The 21,454-nt window shown below is 45.4% G+C and overlaps 1 long non-coding RNA gene across 4 annotated transcripts in view; it reads right to left on the bottom strand.

Moving 5' to 3' along the window:
* Positions 1 to 21,454, bottom strand: part of LOC134927877 (uncharacterized) — a 158,703-nt gene that overhangs the window by 84,782 nt on the left and 52,467 nt on the right. For all 4 annotated transcript variants that reach the window (XR_010177761.1, XR_010177760.1, XR_010177758.1 and 1 more), the window contains exon 7: positions 13,920 to 14,131. This is a non-coding gene — a long non-coding RNA (uncharacterized LOC134927877). The remainder of the gene's footprint in view (positions 1 to 13,919; positions 14,132 to 21,454) is intronic.

The following is a 21,454-nucleotide window of genomic DNA, read 5'->3' on the forward strand; positions in this document are numbered from 1 at the left end:
GGTGGCAGCAAGCTTACCCTAGAGGCGCAAGAAGCACAATTAAGTCTAATGGTTGCAAGGGATGCTGATTACTGGTTTAACCCAGATATTCAAACGATTAGGATATTAAGAAAAAGCAAGCTGGGTAGGGACTTAAAATGGTACGAAAGCAAAAAATACAGCACATTGCCATTAAATAAAGCATAGTTTTAGAGATGCATTAAATTCTGAAATGCAAACTAAAAGAATTTTAAATGAAAGCAAGTTGCAAATGGGACGGATGTCATGAAGGCCCCATATAGCACAATGCCATGCCGCATGGCACTATACGGCATAGCATGATGCTATACTAACGGTGACGGCAAGTTTACCCTAAAGGCGCAAGCAGCAATTAAGTCTAATGGTTGCAAGGGATGCTGAAAACTGGTTTAACCCAGATATTCAAACGATTAGGATATTAAGAAGGAAGCTGGATAGGGACTTAAAATGGTACGAAAGCACCAAATACAGCACATTGCCATGCCATATAACAGCATAGTTTTAGAGATGTATTACATTCTGAAATGCAAACTATAAGGATTTTAAATGAAAGCAAGTTGCAAATGGGACGGATGTCATGAAGGCCCCATATAGCACAATGCCATGCCGCATGGCACTATACGGCACAGCACGATGCTATACTAACGGTGACGGCAAGCTTACCCTAGAGGCGCAAGCAGCAATTAAGTCTAATGGTTGCAAGGGATGCTGAATACTGGTTTAACCCAGATATTCAAACGATTAGGATATTAAGAAGGAAGCTGGATAGGGACTTAAAATGGTACGAAAGCACCAAATACAGCACATTGCCATGCCATATAACAGCATAGTTTTAGAGATGTATTACATTCTGAAATGCAAACTATAAGGATTTTAAATGAAAGCAAGTTGCAAATGGGACGGATGTCATGAAGGCACCATATAGCACAATGCCATGCCGCATGGCACTATACGGCACAGCACGATGCTATACTAACGGTGACGGCAAGCTTACCCTAGAGGCGCAAGCAGCAATTAAGTCTAATGGTTGCAAGGGATGCTGAATACTGGTTTAACCCAGATATTCAAACGATTAGGATATTAAGAAGGAAGCTGGATAGGGACTTAAAATGGTACGAAAGCACCAAATACAGCACATTGCCATGCCATATAACAGCATAGTTTTAGAGATGTATTACATTCTGAAATGCAAACTATAAGGATTTTAAATGAAAGCAAGTTGCAAATGGGACGGATGTCATGAAGGCACCATATAGCACAATGCCATGCCGCATGGCACTATACGGCACAGCACGATGCTATACTAACGGTGACGGCAAGCTTACCCTAGAGGCGCAAGCAGCAATTAAGTCTAATGGTTGCAAGGGATGCTGAATACTGGTTTAACCCAGATATTCAAACTATTAGGATATTAAGAAAAAGCAAGCTGGGTAGGGACTTAAAATGGTACGAAAGCACCATAACAGCACAGTACCATGCCATACAGTAAAGCACCGCATAGTTTTAGAGAGGCAAGCTATTAAGATTTTAAAAGAAAGCAAGCTGGAAATGGGACGGATGTCAGGAAGGCACCATATAGCACAATGCCATGCCGCATGGCACTTTACGGCACAGCATGATGCTATACTAATGGTGGCGGCAAGCTTACCCTAGAGGCGCAAGCAGCAATTAAGTCTAATGGTTGCAAGGGATGCTAAATACTGGTTTAACCCAGATATTCAAACTATTAGGATATTAAGAAAAAGCAAGCTGGGTAGGGACTTAAAATAAGAATTTACTTACCGATAATTCTATTTCTCCTAGTCCGTAGTGGATGCTGGGGACTCCGTCAGGACCATGGGGTTTAGCGGCTCCGCAGGAGACAGGGCACAATAATAAAAGCTTTAGGATCAGGTGGTGTGCACTGGCTCCTCCCCCTATGACCCTCCTCCAAGCCTCAGTTAGGATACTGTGCCCGGACGAGCATGCATAGGAAGGATATTGAATCCCGGGTAAGACTCATACCAGCCACACCAATCACACCGTACAACCTGTGATCTGAACCCAGTTAACAGTATGACAACAACGAAGGAGCCTCTGAAAAGATGGCTCACAACAAGAATAACCCGATTTTTGTAACAATAACTATGTACAAGTATTGCAGACAATCCGCACTTGGGATGGGCGCCCAGCATCCACTACGGACTACGAGAAATAGAATTATCGGTAAGTAAATTCTTATTTTCTCTAACGTCCTAAGTGGATGCTGGGGACTCCGTCAGGACCATGGGGATTATACCAAAGCTCCCAAACGGGCGGGAGAGTGCGGATGACTCTGCAGCACCGAATGAGAGAACTCCAGGTCCTCCTCAGTCAGGGTGTGCCCCTGACCAAGTAGCAGCTCGGCAAAGTTGTAAAGCCGAGACCCCTCGGGCAGCCGCCCAAGATGAGCCCACTTCCTTGTGGAATGGGCTTTTACTGATTTTGGCTGTGGCAAGCCTGCCACAGAATGTGCAAGCTGAATTGTACTACAAATCCAGCGAGCAATCGTCTGCTTAGAAGCAGGAACACCCATCTTGTTGGGTGCATACAGGCTAAACAGCGAGTCAGATTTTCTGACTCCAGTCGTCCTGGAAACATATATTTTCAGGGCCCTGACAACGTCAAGTAACTTGGAGTCCTCCAAGTCCCTAGTAGCCGCAGGTACCACAATAGGTTGGTTCATGTGAAAAACAGAAAACACCTTAAGGAGAAATTTGAGGACGAGTCCTCAATTCTGCCCTGTCAGAATGAAAAATTAAGTAAGGGCTTTTATATGATAAAGCCGCCCATTCTGACACACGCCTGGCTGAAGCCAGGGCTAATAGAAACTTCACCTTCCATGTGAAATATTTTAATTCCACAGTGGTGAGTGGATCAAACCAATGTGACTTTAGGAAACTCAAAACAACATTGAGATCCCAAAGTGCCACTGGGGGCACAAAAGGAGGCTGTATATGCAGTACCCCTTTTACAAACGTCTGAACTTCAGGCACTGAAGCCAGTTCTTTCTGGAAAGAATTCGACAGGGTCGAAATTTGAACCTTAATGGACCCTACTTTTAGGCCCATAGACAGTCCTGTTTTCAGGAAATGTAGGAAACGACCCAGTTGGAATTCCTCTGTAGGGACCTTCTTGGCCTCACACCACGCAACATATTTTCGCCAAATGCGGTGAAAATGTTTTGCGGTTACATCCTTCCTGGCTTCGACCAGGGTAGGGATGACTTCATCTGGAATGCCCTTTCAGGATCCGGCGTTCAACTGCCATGCCGTCAAACGCAGCCGCGGTAAGTCTTGGAACAGACAAGGCCCCTGCTGGAGCAGGTCCTCTCTTAAAGGTAGAGGCCACGGTTCTTCCGTGAGCATCTCTTGAAGTTCCGGGTACCAAGTCCTTCTTGACCCATCCGGAACCACGAGTATCGTTCTTACTCATCTCCTTCTTATGATTCTCAGTACTTTTGGTATGAGATGCATAGGAGGGAACACATACCCTGACTGGTACACCCACAGTGTTACCAGAGCGTCCACCGCTATTGCCTGAGGGTCCCTTGACCTGGCGCAATATCTGTCTAGTTTTTTGTTCAGGCGGGACGCCATCATGTCCACCTTTGGTTCTTCCCAACGGTTTACAATCATGTGGAAGACTTCCCGCTGAAGTCCCCACTCTCCCGGGTGGAGGTTATGCCTGCTGAGGAAGTCTGCTTCCCAGTTTTCCACTCCCGGAATTAACACTGCTGAGAGTGTTATCACATGATTTTTCGCCCAGCGAAGAATCCTTGCAGTTTCTGCCATTTCCCTCCTGCTTCTTGTGCCGCCCTGTCTGTTTACGTGGGCGACTGCCGTGATGTTGTCCCACTGGATCAATACCGGCTGACCTTGAAGCAGAGGTCTTGCTAAGCTTAGAGCCTTGTAAATTGCCCTTAGCTCCAGTATATTTATGTGGAGAGAAGTCTCCAGACTTGATCACACTCCCTGGAATTTTTTTCCCTTGTGTGACTGCTCCCCAGCCACTCAGGCTGGCATCCGTGGTCACCAGGACCCAGTCCTGAATGTCGAATCTGCGGCCCTTTCATAGATGAGCACTCTGCAGCCACCGCAGAAGAAAACACCCTTGTCCTTGGAGACAGGGTTATCCGCTGATGCATCTGAAGATGCGATCCAGACCATTTTCCCAGCAGATTCCACTGAAAGGTTCTTGCGTGAAATCTACCGAATGGGATCGCTTTGTAAGAAACCACCATTTTTCACAGGACCCTTGTGCAATGATGCACTGATACTTTTCCTGGTTTTAGGAGGTTCCTGACTAGCTCGGATAACTCCCTGGCCTTCTTCTCCGGGAGAAAACATCCTTTTCTGGACTGTGTCCAGAATCATTCCTAGGAACATTAGACGTGTCGTCGGAAAAAGCTGCGATTTTGGAATATTTAGAATCCACTCGTGCTGTCGTAGAACTACTTGAGATAGTGCTACTCCGACCGCCAACTGTTCTCTGGACCTTGCCCTTATCAGGAAAGCGTCCATATTTCTTTTAGGAAGAATCATCATTTCGGCCATTACCATGGTAAAGACCCGGGGTGCCGTGGACAATCCAAACGGCAGCGTCTGAACTGATAGTGACAGTTCTGTACCACGAACCTGAAATACCCTTGGTGAGAAGGGCAAAATTTGGACATGTAGGTAAGCGTCCCTGATATCCAGTGACACCATATCGTCCTGGTTCGCTATCACTGCTCTGAGTGACTCCATCTTGATTTGAACCCTTGTATGTAATTGTTCAAATCTTTTAGATCTCACCGTGCCGTTTGGCTTCAGTACCACAATATAGTGTGGAATAATACCCCTTCCCTTGTTGTAGGAGGGGTACTTTGATTATCACCTGCTGGGAATACAGCCTGTGAATTTTTTCCCAATACTGCCTCCCTGTCGGAGGGAGACGTTGGTAAAGCAGACTTCAGGAACTTGTGAGGGGAAGACGTCTCGAATTTCCAATGTACACCTGGGATACTACGTGTAGGATCCAGGAGTCCACTTGCTAGTGAGCCCACTGCGTGCTGAAACTCTTGAGATGACCCCCCACCGCACCTGAGTCCGCTTGTATGGCCCCAGCGTCATGCTGCGGACTTGGCAGAAGCTGTGGAGGACTTCTGTTCCTGGGAATGGGCTGCCTGCTGCAGTCTTCTTCCCTTTCCTCTAACCCTGGGCAGATATGACTGGCCTTTTGCCCGCCTGCCTTTATGGGAACGAAAGGACTGAGACTGAAAAGACTGTGTCCTTTTCTGCTGAGATGTGACTTGGGGTAACAAAAGTGGATTTTCCAGCTGTTGCCATGGCCACCAGGTCCGATGGACCGCCCCTTTATACGGCAATACTTCCATGTGCCGTCTGGAATCTGCATCACCTGACCACTGTCGTGTCTATAAACATCGTCTGGCAGATATGGACATCACATCTACTCTTGATGCCAGAATGCAAATATCCCTCTGCGCATCTCGCATATATAGAAATGCATCCTTAAAATGCTCTATAGTCAATAAAATATTGTTCCTGTCAAGGGTATCAATATTTTCAGTCAGGAAATCCGACCAAGCCCCCCCAGCGCTGCACATCCAGGCTGAGGCGATTGCTGGTCGTAGTATAACACCAGTATGTGTGTATATACTTTTTAGGATATTTTTCAGCTTCCTATCAGCTGGCTCCTTGAGGGCGGCCGTATCTGGAGACGGTAACGCCACTTGTTTTTATAAGCGTGTGAGCGCCTTATCCACCCTAAGGTGTGTTTCCCAACTCGCCCTCACTTCTGGCGGGAAAGGGTATACCTCCAATAATCTTCTATCGGAGGAAACCCACGTATCATCACACACTTTAATTTATCTGATTCAGGAAAAACTACAAGTAGATTATTCCCACCCTACATAATACCCTTATTTGTGGTACTTGTAGTATCAGAAATATATAACACCCCCTTCATTGCCCTTAACATGTAACGTGTGGCCCTAAAGGAAAATATGTTTGTTTCTTCACCGTCGACACTGAAGTCTGTGTCTGTGTCGACCAACTGAGGTAAATGGGCATTTTTACAAGCCCCTGACGGTGTCTGAGACGCCTGGACAGGTACTAATTTATTTGCCGGCCGTCTCATGTCGTCAACCGACCTTGCATCGTGTTGACATTATCACGTAATTCCTAAATAAGCCATCCATTCCGGTGTCGACTCCCTAGAGAGTGACATCACCAATACAGGCAATTTGCTCCGCCTCCTCACCAACATCGTCCTCCTACATGTCGACACACACGTACCGACACACAGCACACACACAGGGAATGCTCTGATAGAGGACAGGACCCCACTAGCCCTTTGGGGAGACAGAGGGAGAGTTTGCCAGCACACACCAAAAACGCTATAATTATACAGGGACAACCCCTTATACAAGTGTTTTCCCTTATAGCATTTTCACATATGTAATCATATCGCCAAATAAGTGCCCCCCCTCTCTGTTTTAACCCTGTTTCTGTAGTGCAGTGCAGGGGAGAGCCTGGGAGCCTTCCTCACAGCAGAGCTGAGCAGGAAAATGGCGCCGTGTGCTGAGGAGAATAGGCCCCGCCCCCTAAAACGGCGGGCTCTTCTCCCGGAGATTGTGAGATCTGGCAGGGGTTAAATACATCCATATAGCCTCAAGGGCTATATGTGATGTATTTTAGCCATAAAAAAGGTATAATACATTGCTGCCCAGGGCGCCCCCCCCAGCGCCCTGCACCCTCAGTGACCGCTGGTATGAAGTGTGCTGACAACAATGGCGCACAGCTGCAGTGCTGTGCGCTACCTTATGAAGACTGAAAGTCTTCTGCCGCCTGTTTCTGGACCTCTGGACCTCTTCAACTTCGGCATCTGCAAGGGGGGTCGGCGGCACGGCTCCGGGACGAACCCCAGGGTGAGACCTGTGTTCCGACTCCCTCTGGAGCTAATGGTGTCCAGTAGCCTAAGAAGCAAATCCATCCTGCACGCAGGTGAGTTTTCTTCTCTCCCCTAAGTCCCTCGTAGCAGTGAGCCTGTTGCCAGCAGGACTCACTGAAAATAAAAAACCTAACTTAAACTTTTATTCTAAGCAGCTCAGGAGAGCCACCTAGATTGCACCCTTCTCGGCCGGGCACAAAGATCTAACTGAGGCTTGGAGGAGGGTCATAGGGGGAGGAGCCAGTGCACACCACCTGATCCTAAAGCTTTTATTATTGTGCCCTGTCTCCTGCGGAGCCGCTAAACCCCATGGTCCTGACGGAGTCCCCAGCATCCACTTAGGACGTTAGAGAAAATGGTACGAAAGCACCATAACAGCACAGTACCATGCCATACGGTAAAGCACCGCATAGTTTTAGAGAGGCAAGCTATTAGGATTTTAAAAGAAAGCAAGCTGGAAATGGGACGGATGTCAGGAAGGCACTATATAGCACAATGCCATGCAACACAGCATAGTTTTAGAGATGCATTAAATTCTGAAATGCAAACTATAAGGATTTTAAATGAAAGCAAGTTGCAAATGGGACGGATGTCATGAAGGCCCCATATAGCACAATGCCATGCCGCATGGCACTATACGGCACAGCATGATGCTATACTAACGGTGACGGCAAGTTTACCCTAAAGGCGCAAGCAGCAATTAAGTCTAATGGTTGCAAGGGATGCTGAACACTGGTTTAACCCAGATATTCAAACTATTAGGATATTAAGAAGGAAGCTGGATAGGGACTTAAAATGGTAAGAAAGCACCATAACAGCACAGTACCATGCCATACGGTAAAGCACCGCATAGTTTTAGAGAGGCAAGCTATTAGGATTTAAAAAGAAAGCAAGCTGGAAATGGGACATACGTCAGGAAGGCACCATATAGCACAATGCCATGCCGCATGGCACTATACGGCACAGCATGATGCTATACTAACGGTGACGGCAAGCTTACCCTAGAGGCGCAAGCAGCAATTAAGTCTAATGGTTGCAAGTGATGCTGAATACTGGTTTAACCCAGATATTCAAACTATTAGGATATTAAGAAAAAGCAAGCTGGGTAGGGACTTAAAATGGTACGAAAGCACCATAACAGCACAGTACCATGCCATACAGTAAAGCACCGCATAGTTTTAGAGAGGCAAGCTATTAAGATTTTAAAAGAAAGCAAGCTGGAAATGGGACGGATGTCAGGAAGGCACCATATAGCACAATGCCATGCCGCATGGCACTTTACGGCACAGCATGATGCTATACTAATGGTGGCGGCAAGCTTACCCTAGAGGCGCAAGCAGCAATTAAGTCTAATGGTTGCAAGGGATGCTGAATACAGGTTTAACCAAGATATTCAAACTATTAGGATATTAAGAAAAAGCAAGCTGGGTAGGGACTTAAAATGGTACGAAAGCACCATAACAGCACAGTACCATGCCATACGGTAAAGCACCGCATAGTTTTAGAGAGGCAAGCTATTAGGATTTTAAAAGAAAGCAAGCTGGAAATGGGACGGATGTCAGGAAGGCACTATATAGCACAATGCCATGCAACACAGCATAGTTTTAGAGATGCATTAAATTCTGAAATGCAAACTATAAGGATTTTAAATGAAAGCAAGTTGCAAATGGGACGGATGTCATGAAGGCCCCATATAGCACAATGCCATGCCGCATGGCACTATACGGCACAGCATGATGCTATACTAACGGTGACGGCAAGTTTACCCTAAAGACGCAAGCAGCAATTAAGTCTAATGGTTGCAAGGGATGCTGAATACTGGTTTAACCCAGATATTCAAACTATTAGGATATTAAGAAAAAGCAAGCTGGGTAGGGACTTAAAATGGTACGAAAGCACCATAACAGCACAGTACCATGCCATACGGTAAAGCACCGCATAGTTTTAGAGAGGCAAGCTATTAGGATTTAAAAAGAAAGCAAGCTGGAAATGGGACATACGTCAGGAAGGCACCATATAGCACAATGCCATGCCGCATGGCACTATACGGCACAGCATGATGCTATACTAACGGTGATGGCAAACTTAACCTAGCGGCGCAAGCAGCAATTAAGTCTAAGTTGTAGGGATGCTGAATACTGGTTTAACCCAGATATTCAATCTATTAGGATATTAAGAAAAAGCAAGCTGGGTAGGGACTTAAAATGGTACGAAAGCACCAAATACAGCACATTGCCATTCAATATAGAATAGTTTTAGAGATGCATTAAATTCTGAAATGCAAACTTAGGATTTTAAATGAAAGCAAGCTGCAAATAGGACGGATGTCAGGAAGGCACCATATAGCACAATGCCATGCCGTATGGCACTATACGGCACAGCATGATGCTATACTAATGGTGGCAGCAAGCTTACCCTAGAGGCGCAAGAAGCACAATTAAGTCTAATGGTTGCAAGGGATGCTGAATACTGGTTTAACCGAGATATTCAAACTATTAGGATATTAAGAAAAAGCAAGCTGGGTAGAGACTTAAAATGGTACGAAAGCACCAAATACAGCACATTGCCATTCAATATAGCATAGTTTTAGAGATGCATTAAATTCTGAAATGCAAACTAAAAGGATTTTAAATGAAAGCAAGTTGCAAATGGGACGGATGTCATGAAGGCACCATATAGCACAATGCCATGCCGCATGGCACTATACGGCACAGCATGATGCTATACTAACGGTGACGGCAAGCTTACCCTAGAGGCGCAAGCAGCAATTAAGTCTAATGGTTGCAAGGGATGCTGAATACTGGTTTAACCAAGATATTCAAACTATTAGGATATTAAGAAAAAGCAAGCTGGGTAGGGACTTAAAATGGTACGAAAGCACCATAACAGCACAGTACCATGCCATACAGTAAAGCACCGCATAGTTTTAGAGAGGCAAGCTATTAAGATTTTAAAAGAAAGCAAGCTGGAAATGGGACGGATGTCAGGAAGGCACCATATAGCACAATGCCATGCCGCACGGCACTATACGGCACAGCATGATGCTATACTAATGGTGGCAGCAAGCTTACCCTAGAGGCGCAAGAAGCACAATTAAGTCTAATGGTTGCAAGGGATGCTGAATACTGGTTTAACCCAGATATTCAAACTATTAGGATATTAAGAAAAAGCAAGCTGGGTAGAGACTTAAAATGGTACGAAAGCACCAAATACAGCACATTGCCATTCAATATAGCATAGTTTTAGAGATGCATTAAATTCTGAAATGCAAACTAAAAGGATTTTAAATGAAAGCAAGTTGCAAATGGGACGGATGTCATGAAGGCCCCATATAGCATAATGCCATGCCGCATGGCACTATACGGCACAGCATTATGCTATACTAACGGTGACGGCAAGCTTACCCTAGAGGCGCAAGCAGCAATTAAGTCTAATGGTTGCAAGGGATGCTGAATACTGGTTTAACCCAGATATTCAAACTATTAGGATATTAAGAAAAAGCAAACTGGGTAGGGACTTAAAATGGTACGAAAGCACCATAACAGCACAGTACCATGCCATACGGTAAAGCACCGCATAGTTTTAGAGAGGCAAGCTATTAGGATTTTAAAAGAAGGCAAGCTGGAAATGGGACGGATGTCAGGAAGGCACTATATAGCACAATGCCATGCAACACAGCATAGTTTTAGAGATGCATTAAATTCTGAAATGCAAACTATAAGGATTTTAAATGAAAGCAAGTTGCAAATGGGACGGATGTCATGAAGGCCCCATATAGCACAATGCCATGCCGCATGGCACTATACGGCACAGCATGATGCTATACTAACGGTGACGGCAAGTTTACCATAAAGGCGCAAGCAGCAATGAAGTCTAATGGTTGCAAGGGATGCTGAGCACTGGTTTAACCCAGATATTCAAACTATTAGGATATTAAGAAGGAAGCTGGATAGGGACTTAAAATGGTACGAAAGCACCAAATACAGCACATTGCCATGCCATCTAAAAGCATAGTTTTAGAGATATATTACATTCTGAAATGCAAACTATAAGGATTTTAAATGAAAGCAAGTTGCAAATGGGACGGATGTCATGAAGGCACCATATAGCACAATGCCATGCCGCATGGCACTATACGGCACAGCACGATGCTATACTAACGGTGACGGCAAGCTTACCCTAGAGGCGCAAGCAGCAATTAAGTCTAATGGTTGCAAGGGATGCTGAATACTGGTTTAACCCAGATATTCAAACTATTAGGATATTAAGAAAAAGCAAGCTGGGTAGGGACTTAAAATGGTACGAAAGCACCATAACAGCACAGTACCATGCCATACAGTAAAGCACCGCATAGTTTTAGAGAGGCAAGCTATTAAGATTTTTAAAAGAAAGCAAGCTGGAAATGGGACGGATGTCAGGAAGGCACCATATAGCACAATGCCATGCCGCATGGCACTATACGGCACAGCATGATGCTATACTAATGGTGGCAGCAAGCTTACCCTAGAGGCGCAAGTAGCACAATTAAGTCTAATGGTTGCAAGGGATGCTGAATACTGGTTTAACCCAGATATTCAAACTATTAGGATATTAAGAAAAAGCAAGCTGGGAAGAGACTTAAAATGGTACGAAAGCACCAAATACAGCACATTGCCATTCAATATAGCATAGTTTTAGAGATGCATTAAATTCTGAAATGCAAACTAAAAGGATTTTAAATGAAAGCAAGTTGCAAATGGGACGGATGTCATGAAGGCCCCATATAGCATAATGCCATGCCGCATGGCACTATACGGCACAGCATTATGCTATACTAACGGTGACGGCAAGCTTACCCTAGAGGCGCAAGCAGCACTTAAGTCTAATGGTTGCAAGGGATGCTGAATACTGGTTTAACCCAGATATTCAAACTATTAGGATATTAAGAAAAAGCAAACTGGGTAGGGACTTAAAATGGTACGAAAGCACCATAACAGCACAGTACCATGCCATACGGTAAAGCACCGCATAGTTTTAGAGAGGCAAGCTATTAGGATTTTAAAAGAAGGCAAGCTGGAAATGGGACGGATGTCAGGAAGGCACTATATAGCACAATGCCATGCAACACAGCATAGTTTTAGAGATGCATTAAATTCTGAAATGCAAACTATAAGGATTTTAAATGAAAGCAAGTTGCAAATGGGACGGAAGTCATGAAGGCCCCATATAGCACAATACCATGCCGCATGGCACTATAGGGCACAGCATGATGCTATACTAACGGTGACGGCAAGTTTACCCTAAAGGCGCAAGCAGCAATTAAGTCTAATGGTTGCAAGGGATGCTGAACACTGGTTTAACCCAGATATTCAAACTATTAGGATATTAAGAAGGAAGCTGGATAGGGACTTAAAATGGTACGAAAGCACCAAATACAGCACATTGCCATGCCATCTAACAGCATAGTTTTAGAGATGTATTACATTCTGAAATGCAAACTATAAGGATTTTAAATGAAAGCAAGTTGCAAATGGGACGGATGTCATGAAGGCACCATATAGCACAATGCCATGCCGCATGGCACTATACTGCACAGCACGATGCTATACTAACGGTGACGGCAAGCTTACCCTAGAGGCGCAAGCAGCAATTAAGTCTAATGGTTGCAAGGGATGCTGAATACTGGTTTAACCCAGATATTCAAACGATTAGGATATTAAGAAAAAGCAAGCTGGGTAGGGACTTAAAATGGTACGAAAGCACCATAACAGCACAGTACCATGCCATACGGTAAAGCACCGCATAGTTTTAGAGAGGCAAACTATTAGGATTTTAAAAGAAAGCAAGCTGGAAATAGGACGGATGTCAGGAAGGCACCATATAGCACAATGCCATGCCGCATGGCACTATACGGCACAGCATGATGCTATACTAATGGTGGCAGCAAGCTTGCCCTAGAGGCGCAAGAAGCACAATTAAGTCTAATGGTTGCAAGGGATGCTGAATACTGGTTTAACCCAGATATTTAATCTATTAGGATATTAAGAAAACGCAAGCTGGGTAGGGACTTAAAATGGTACGAAAGCACCAAATACAGCACATTGCCATTCAATATAGCATAGTTTTAGAGATGCATTAAATTCTGAAATGCAAACTAAAAGGATTTTAAATGAAAGCAAGTTGCAAATGGGACGGATGTCATGAAGGCCCCATATAGCACAATGCCATGCCGCATGGCACTATACGGCACAGCATGATGCTATACTAATGGTGGCAGCAAGCTTACCCTAGAGGCGCAAGAAGCACAATTAAGTCTAATAGTTGCAAGGGATGCTGAATACTGGTTTAACCCAGATATTCAAACTATTAGGATATTAAGAAAAAGCAAGCTGGGTAGGGACTTAAAATGGTACGAAAGCACCATAACAGCACAGTACCATGCCATACAGTAAAGCACCGCATAGTTTTAGAGAGGCAAGCTATTAAGATTTTAAAAGAAAGCAAGCTGGAAATGGGACGGATGTCAGGAAGGCACCATATAGCACAATGCCATGCCGCATGGCACTTTACGGCACAGCATGATGCTATACTAATGGTGGCGGCAAGCTTACCCTAGAGGAGCAAGCAGCAATTAAGTCTAAGTTGTAGGGATGCTGAATACTGGTTTAACCCAGATATTCAAACTATTAGGATATAAAAAAAAAAAGCAAGCTGGGTAGGGACTTAAAATGGTACGAAAGCACCAAATACAGCACATTGCCATTCAATATAGCATAGTTTTAAAGATGCATTAAATTCTGAAATGCAAACTATTAGGATTTTAAATGAAAGCAAGCTGACAACTTCAGCAAGGCACAATACAGCCATCAAAACATCTTACACCCAGCAATACAAACTATTACAATATGAAAGGAATATAGTTATCTAAAACGAATACAAAAGATATTTACCTGTGCACTGAAGTCAACAAACATCGAGTCCGGCAGCTTCGGAGACACAATAGTCTGCAGCACTGAATCCTGATGCTCGCTTTTAATGTCACCCACACAGCTGTCCTCCGTGTTTGAAGACATTGGCTTCCTCTTGCAAATTTGCTAATGGATGAAGCAAACCATTTTCTTTCAGGTACCCAAAAACCTCAACATTCAATAGAGTATCTTCCCTATTTAGAAGTGGAAACATTACTAGTAAGTAAAGTCTGTAAACAATATAAAACAGACAATTTTAAACGAAACGCACAACACCCTACAGGAAGTCAACATATCACATGATGCCATAATGCAAGGCACCTTACAGAACTGGATTTACTTAAAACTTGGACCATTAAGTTGCCTTGAAAACCAAGTTTGAGAATCTCTGTATTAGGATATTAAGTAAAAGCAAGTTGGATATCGGAGTGAAAACTTTAGGTAGACATCATACAGAACATTACCATGCCACACCGCACAACACCACATAGTTTTAGAGAACCAGTACATTCTGATATGAAAACTATTAGGATATTAAGAGCAAGCTGGATATTGGACTCAAAATGTTAGGAAAGCACCATACAGCACAATGTCACACCATATGGCACAACAGCACATAGTTTTAGAGACTCATTATATTCTGAAACAGAAATTGTTAGGTTTTAGGAAGAGCAAGCAGGTTATAGGACTGAAAATGCCAGGTAGGCATCAGACAGCTCAATGCTATACTTACGCTTTTATGGACGATGGATTTATTCAAACTTTTAGGATATTAAGAAATGAACGTTATGGTAAGAACTTACCGTTGATAACGTGATTTCTCTTATGTCCACAGGTATCCACAGGATAACATTGGGATATTGTACAGTGTTCGCAAATACGCGCTATAGCGCGTATTTTACCCGGATCTGAAGGTGGGGACTCACTTTTCAAAAATGTGAGGGTCCCCGGGGACGCGCTCCGCTGCAGCCAACTCCTTGTAAACTGACGGCGACGGCGCTTCTTGCCCATACAGAGCGGAGGTGGAGCCTTACCACTGGCAGTCTGGTGGTGCCCCCTCCCCCGCCTGATCACGTGCAGCGGCATCACACGGGGGCCGGGCAGAGAGAGACGACGGCTCTACGACTGCTGTACGCTGTGCTGTGGGTGGTGACTCACCAAGACCGTGAACTGCAGCTCCCTCCCAACCCGATATCTGCCTCCCTCTCGGCTGCCTCCAGTGTGCTCTCCCGCGATCTGTGTGAAGGAGAGCAGCGGTGACCGGCCAGGAACCTCACCTCCAGCCCCTGCCGTGTTCGTCCACCATACTGCTGCCGTGAGAAGAGCGGGCTGCACCATTACCATCAGGTGTCCCCAGCATCCCTACGGACGCCCAGCTACCGGGCCTGTGGCAGGGGAGCCAGTTCCCGAGGTGGCCGCATTGGGTACAACCCCCCCCTCAAACTTCTCACTTTTATCTGACGGAAGCAGCGGTGACAGCACAGGGCCCTGGTGCGGAAGGTACGTTCCCATATAGCAGGCGGAAGAGGGGGAGTGAGGTGCATGCACAGAACGGAGTCCTAGCTTTCATGTCCATGGGTATGTAACCGAGTTGATCACCTGGAGTAATATGTGCTTTCTACAGTAGTTTTGTAGTAAGTGTGCCCCATGTACAGAGTCTTTAGTATATATAGCATTAAGGTATATGGTCTTCTAGACTGTGTTGCGGCGTGCTCTACCTGGTGCAATGTGTATAACGGCGTGCTCTACCTGGTGCAATGTGTATAACGGCGTGCTCTACCTGGTGCAATGTGTATAACGGCGTGCTCTACCTGGTGCAATGTGTATAACGGCGTGCTCTACCTGGTGCAATGTGTATAACGGCGTGCTCTACCTGGTGCAATGTGTATAACGGCGTGCTCTACCTGGTGCAATGTGTATAACGGCGTGCTCTACCTGGTGCAATGTGTATAACGGCGTGCTCTACGTGGCGCAATGTGTATAACGGCGTGCTCTACCTGGCGCATTGCGTATAACGTGCTCTACCTGGTGCAATGTGTATAACAGCATGCTCTACCTGGTGCAGTGTGTATAACATGCTCTACCTGGTGCAGTGTGTATAACGGCATGCTCTACCTGGTGCAATGTGTATAACATGCTCTACCTGGTGCAGTGTGTATCACGTGCTCTACCTGGAGCAGTGTGTATAACGTGCTCTACCTGGCGCAGTGTGTATAACGTGCTCTACCTGGCGCAGTGTGTATAACGTGCTCTACCTGGCGCAGTGTGTATAACGTGCTCTACCTGGTGCGGTGTGTATAACGTGCTCTACCTGGCGCATTGTGTATAACGTGCTCTACCTGGCGCATTGTGTATAACGTGCTCTACCTGGCGCAATGTGTATAACGTGCTCTACCTGGCGCAGTGTGTATAGGAGGTTCTATCTGGTGCAATGTGTATAAGCGGCACTACAGTGTGGTGTAATGTGAATTGGCACTATTATGTGGTCACGCCCCTTCCCCATGAAGCCATGCCCCTAAATTTTTGCGGCGCGCCCCGCCTGTAGTTTCGATTCTGGGAGGTGGAGCTCCAATTCACTTTCTGCCAAAGGGCACCAAAATATCTAGTTAAAGCTCTGGGGCAGAGTGTCCTGCATGCTACACAGCCCAGCAGCACTGTCACCCCATTACCCCACCTTGCAATACTTCTGTAGTGTCCAAATAAGATTAAGATTAATAAAAACCTTAATTCCGATGGGACCCAGAAAAGGACCGGTAGGACCCCAATTTTTAAAAGTGAGGGGTCCCTGGGACCCACTCTTTTTTGGGCTCAGCGCGATCACTGATTGTAGAGCGACAGCGAAAATGGCACCAACACGGTCACGAGCTTTCTGGCCTCCCAGGATGCATTGGGGCCTCCACTATATAGTCCCGCCCACTGACTCAGTCAGATCAGTTCTTTCCACAGCGATTTTTAGGCAGGAACATTAAGTAGAGACCTGTACAGGCGATAAGAACACACATGCACACCCTTCCTTACAAGAAGGAAAAGGTTTTTAGTGTTTGTCTAGATCCTCAAATCAGATGCGTCAGGGTGGGATACCTGTGGACATAAGAGAAATCACGTTATCAACGGTAAGTTCTTACCATAACGTTCATTTCTCTGGCTGGGTCCACAGGATTATCCACAGGATAACATTGGGATTCCCAAAGCCATTTTAGTGGCGGGGACGCTCCTGATTGTGCAGGAGGACCTTTCGCCCGAAGTCTGCGTCATGAGAGGCAAAAGTATCCAAGGCATAATGTCTGATGAATGTGTTTATGGAAGACCATGTGGCTGCCCTACATATCTGTTCTGCTGATGCACCCTGTTGTGCTGCCCAAGAAGGACCTACCTTACGTGTAGAGTGTGCAGAGACATTAGCCGGAATAGGGAGATCTGCATGAGAATAAGCTTCAGATATTACCATTCGGAGCCATCTCGCCAGCGTCTGTTTACTAGCAGGCCATCCTCTTCTATGGAATCCGTAGAGGATGAAGAGGTAATCTGTTTTCCTGATGGCACTAGTACGATCTATGTAGATTTTTAAAGCCCGGACCACGTCCATCGACGCTTCTCCCGCAGATAGTCCCAATACCTGAAAAGCGGGGACTACAATCTTTTCATTCAGGTGGAATTTTGATACCACCTTTGGAAGATAGCTAGATCTCGTTCTGAGAACTGCTCTGTCTGGAAAAAAACTTAGGAAAGGAGACTTACTCTTCTGGCTGACGCCATTGCCAGTAAAAAAAGAACTTTAACCGTTAACCACTTAAGATCCGCTCTCTCAAATGGTTCAAACAAAGGACCCTGGAGAAATTTAAGAACTAAATTCAAATCCCAAGGAGCTGCAGGAGGAACAAATGGAGGTTGAATATGTACTACTCCTTGGAAAAAAGTACATACATCCTGTAGGTCAGCAATCTTCTGCTGAAACCATACAGTCAACGCTGAGACTTGCACCCTCAAGGAGGCAACTTTCAACCCTTTATCCAATCCTGCCTGCAGGAAATCCAAAATTCTAGCTATTTTAAAAGATCTCGTATTGTAATTTTTTCCAGAAAACCAATGAATATAGGCTTGCCATATTCTATGATATACACGTGCCGAAGAAGGCTTTCTTGCTCCTTGCATGGTTTGGATTACTTGCTTTGAAAATCCTTTAGCCTCTAAGATAGAGGTTTCAACAGCCACGCCGACAAAGATAGGCAATCCAGATGACTGACAAGGACCCTGCATTAACAGATCTGGACGTTGAGGGAGCAGTATCGGTGCTTCCACGGACATTCTCAACAGATCTGTGTACCAATGCCTTCTTGGCCAAGCTGGAGCTATTAGAATGATTGCTCCTTTTGCCTGTTTTATCTTTCTCGCTACTCTGGGTAACAGAGATATTGGAGGGAACAGATATACCAGCTGAAACCTCCATTCTACTGACAGTGCGTCTACCAGGATCGCTCCTGGGTCCCTTGTTCTTGATCCGTACCTCGGAACTTTGTTGTTTAGACGAGACGCCATAAGGTCTATCTCCGGTAGACCCCATCTGTTCACCAGTGTCTGAAACACTTCTGGGTGTAATGCCCATTCGGTTTCCTGAATGGTGTGCCGACTGAGAAAATCCGCTTCCCAATTTAGTACACCCGGGACAAATACTGCTGACAATGCCGGGAGATGGAGTTCCGCACATTTTAGAATGGGAGTTACTTCCTTCATCAGACTCTTGCTGTGAGTTCCTCCTTGATGATTGAGGTAGGCTACTGCCGTCGCATTGTCTGAGCGGATCTGGACTGGTCTTCTTTGTAGATTGTCCTTTGCCTGAACTAGGGCCAAGTAAATGGCTCTTATTTCTAACAGATTTATCGGCAGGCGACTTTTCCCTTGCGGTCCATTTTCCCTGGAACCATAGGCTTAAGAGTACTGCCCCCCAGGCTTGCAGGGTGGCATCTGTCGTCAGGACTTGCCACTCTTTTATCCAAAAGGGTCTCCCCTTGTTTAAATGGTCTGTCTGTAGCCACCACGCTAGAGACCTTTTTACATTCACTGGAATCTTTATCATCTGCTTCTTTATTGTTTGATGATTTCCGTTCCATTTGGTCAAAATGAGATGCTGCAACGGTCTGGAGTGGAATTGCGCATATTACACCATGTCGAACGTTGATACCATCAGACCCAACAGTCGCATTGCTGCATGGACTAACATTGTCTGGGCTTGCAACGCTTCCTGAGCCAAGACCTGCACCTTGACTATTTTCTTCTCTGGTAAGAGAACTCTCTGTAGGTCTGAATCCAATATGGCTCCCAAATGAAACATCCGCTGTGACGGATTCAGGGATGAATTCTCCCAATTTATGAGCCACCCGTGTCTCTGTAAACAAACTATCGTCTGTTGGAGATGGCTCAACAGTAAATCTTGCGACTGTGCTAAGATTAATAGGTCGTCTAGGTATGGGAATATTGTTATCCCTTGTTTGCGCAGACAAGCTGCCATAACCACCATGATCTTGGTAAACACCCTGGGTGCTGTAGCTAGCCCGAAGGGCAGAGCTTGGAACTGGAAGTGTTCCTTGAGGATGGCAAACCTGAGGTAACACTGATGTGAGAGTGCTATAGGCACATGTAGGTAAGCATCCCGGACATTCAGAGATACCATATAGTCTCCCGGTTCCATAGCCAACATTATGGAACGTAACGTCTCCATGTGGAACTTCGGGATCCATATGTAATTGTTCAACATCTTCAGATTTAGAATTGGTCGATATGACCCATTTGGTTTCTGGATTAGAAACAGATTGGAGTAATACCCCTGTCCCTTTTGTGATGGAGGTACTGGGACAATCACACCTGACTGCAGTAATTTTTGGACTGCTTCTTGCAGGGCATTGGCCTTCGACTCTATACGAGACGGGCTGGTGCAAAAAAATCTTTGAGGAGGCTGCCTCCTGAATGGGAACCTATACTCCTGAGATACTACCTTCTGCACCCAGGCATCTGTTGTTGACTGTTGCCATGTGTGTGCAAATTGCAGGAGTCGGCCCCCAACCCTGGAATCCTCCAGGCGGAGGCCCGTCTCTTCAGGCTGAGGGTTTCTGTTCAGGTTTGGAAGCTGGCTTTTTGCTAGCCCACTGCTTCCTACCCCTGGATTTAAACTGGGGTTGTTTAGGCTCCTCTTTACCTTTCGCTTTGCTTTGCCAGCGAAATGAGCGAAATTTTAAACCCTTGGACTTAGGGTTATAGGTAGCCGGAAATCTGACCTCCTTCGATTCAGCCTCTGACTCTAGGATATCCGATAAAGGTTTTCTAAATAATATATTACCCACGAAAGGCAATGCTTCCAACTTCTTCTTGGACTCCGCATCTGCCTTCCAGGTCCGTAGCCAGACTGCTCTGCGAGCGACTACTGCCAGGGCTGAAGCTTTAGAAGCAACAGTGCCTACATCAATGGCTGCTTCTTCTAAATACTGGGCAGATTGTCTTAGACGGCAAAGACGATCCTCTTGCTCCCTAGTAGGAGAGGGGATGTCATTCTCTAGTTCCTCTATCCATTCGCCCATTGCCTTTGCTACCCAGGCCGAAGCCATAGCAGGTCTTACCACTGCTCCTACTAGAGAAAATATATTTTTCAATAGGCTCTCTACCCTCCTGTCTGTGACATCATTCAAAGAGGTAGATGACAGTGGCAAAGCATATTTATGCACAAGTCGCAGAACATGTGCATCTACTTTTGGAGGAACTTCTCTCTTCGAACAGTCTCCAGCAGGAAATGGATAATAAGAATCCCATCTCCTAGGAATCTTATACTTTTTACCGGGCGCTGCCCAAGACTCATCCATCATTTCCGTCAACTCCTCTGACGCTGGAAATTCAGCTTTCACTGACTTTGTTCGTTTGAATACAGATGCTTTTGCTTTTAACGCTGTCTTGGCTGGTTCTTCCAGAGAAAGCACAGCCTTTACTGCATTAATGAGTTCAGCTACATCATCTGAACTAAAGCTCTGCGACTGATCATCATACGGAGTTGAATCTATTGTTTCCGCATCATCATCCGATGTATCATCTTGTGTAGTCTGCCATACAGACGTATCTGTCTTAGTCTTACCTGCCCCTTGGTTGCTTGTAGAGGCTACTGGAACCAAACCATAGGAAGGGAGCTGCATGTATGGGTTCATAGTGTAACCTAACACTTGAGGTAGAGCTACTGGAGCTAACCTGTCCGCTATTGAAGACAGAGCCTTTGCGAACACATTCCATGGTGGCTCTACTGGAGGTTGAACTAACTCCTGTTTTTTTACTTTGCTGAAAAGTGAAACAGTTTGCACACAAACCCTCATAAGTGACCAATTGATTCATATCAATTACCCCTGACTTACAAGATAAGCATGTTAGGGCTATGGGAGTGCTTGACAAATTCTCCTCATCACTTTTGCCGCTCACAGACATTTTTTCTGATATTGACTACACAATTTTTGTGACTGAAAAAATAAGAATTTACTTACCGATAA

This window comes from Pseudophryne corroboree, chromosome 5 (assembly GCF_028390025.1).
Source record: "Pseudophryne corroboree isolate aPseCor3 chromosome 5, aPseCor3.hap2, whole genome shotgun sequence".
Classification (NCBI taxonomy): Eukaryota; Metazoa; Chordata; class Amphibia; order Anura; family Myobatrachidae; genus Pseudophryne; species Pseudophryne corroboree.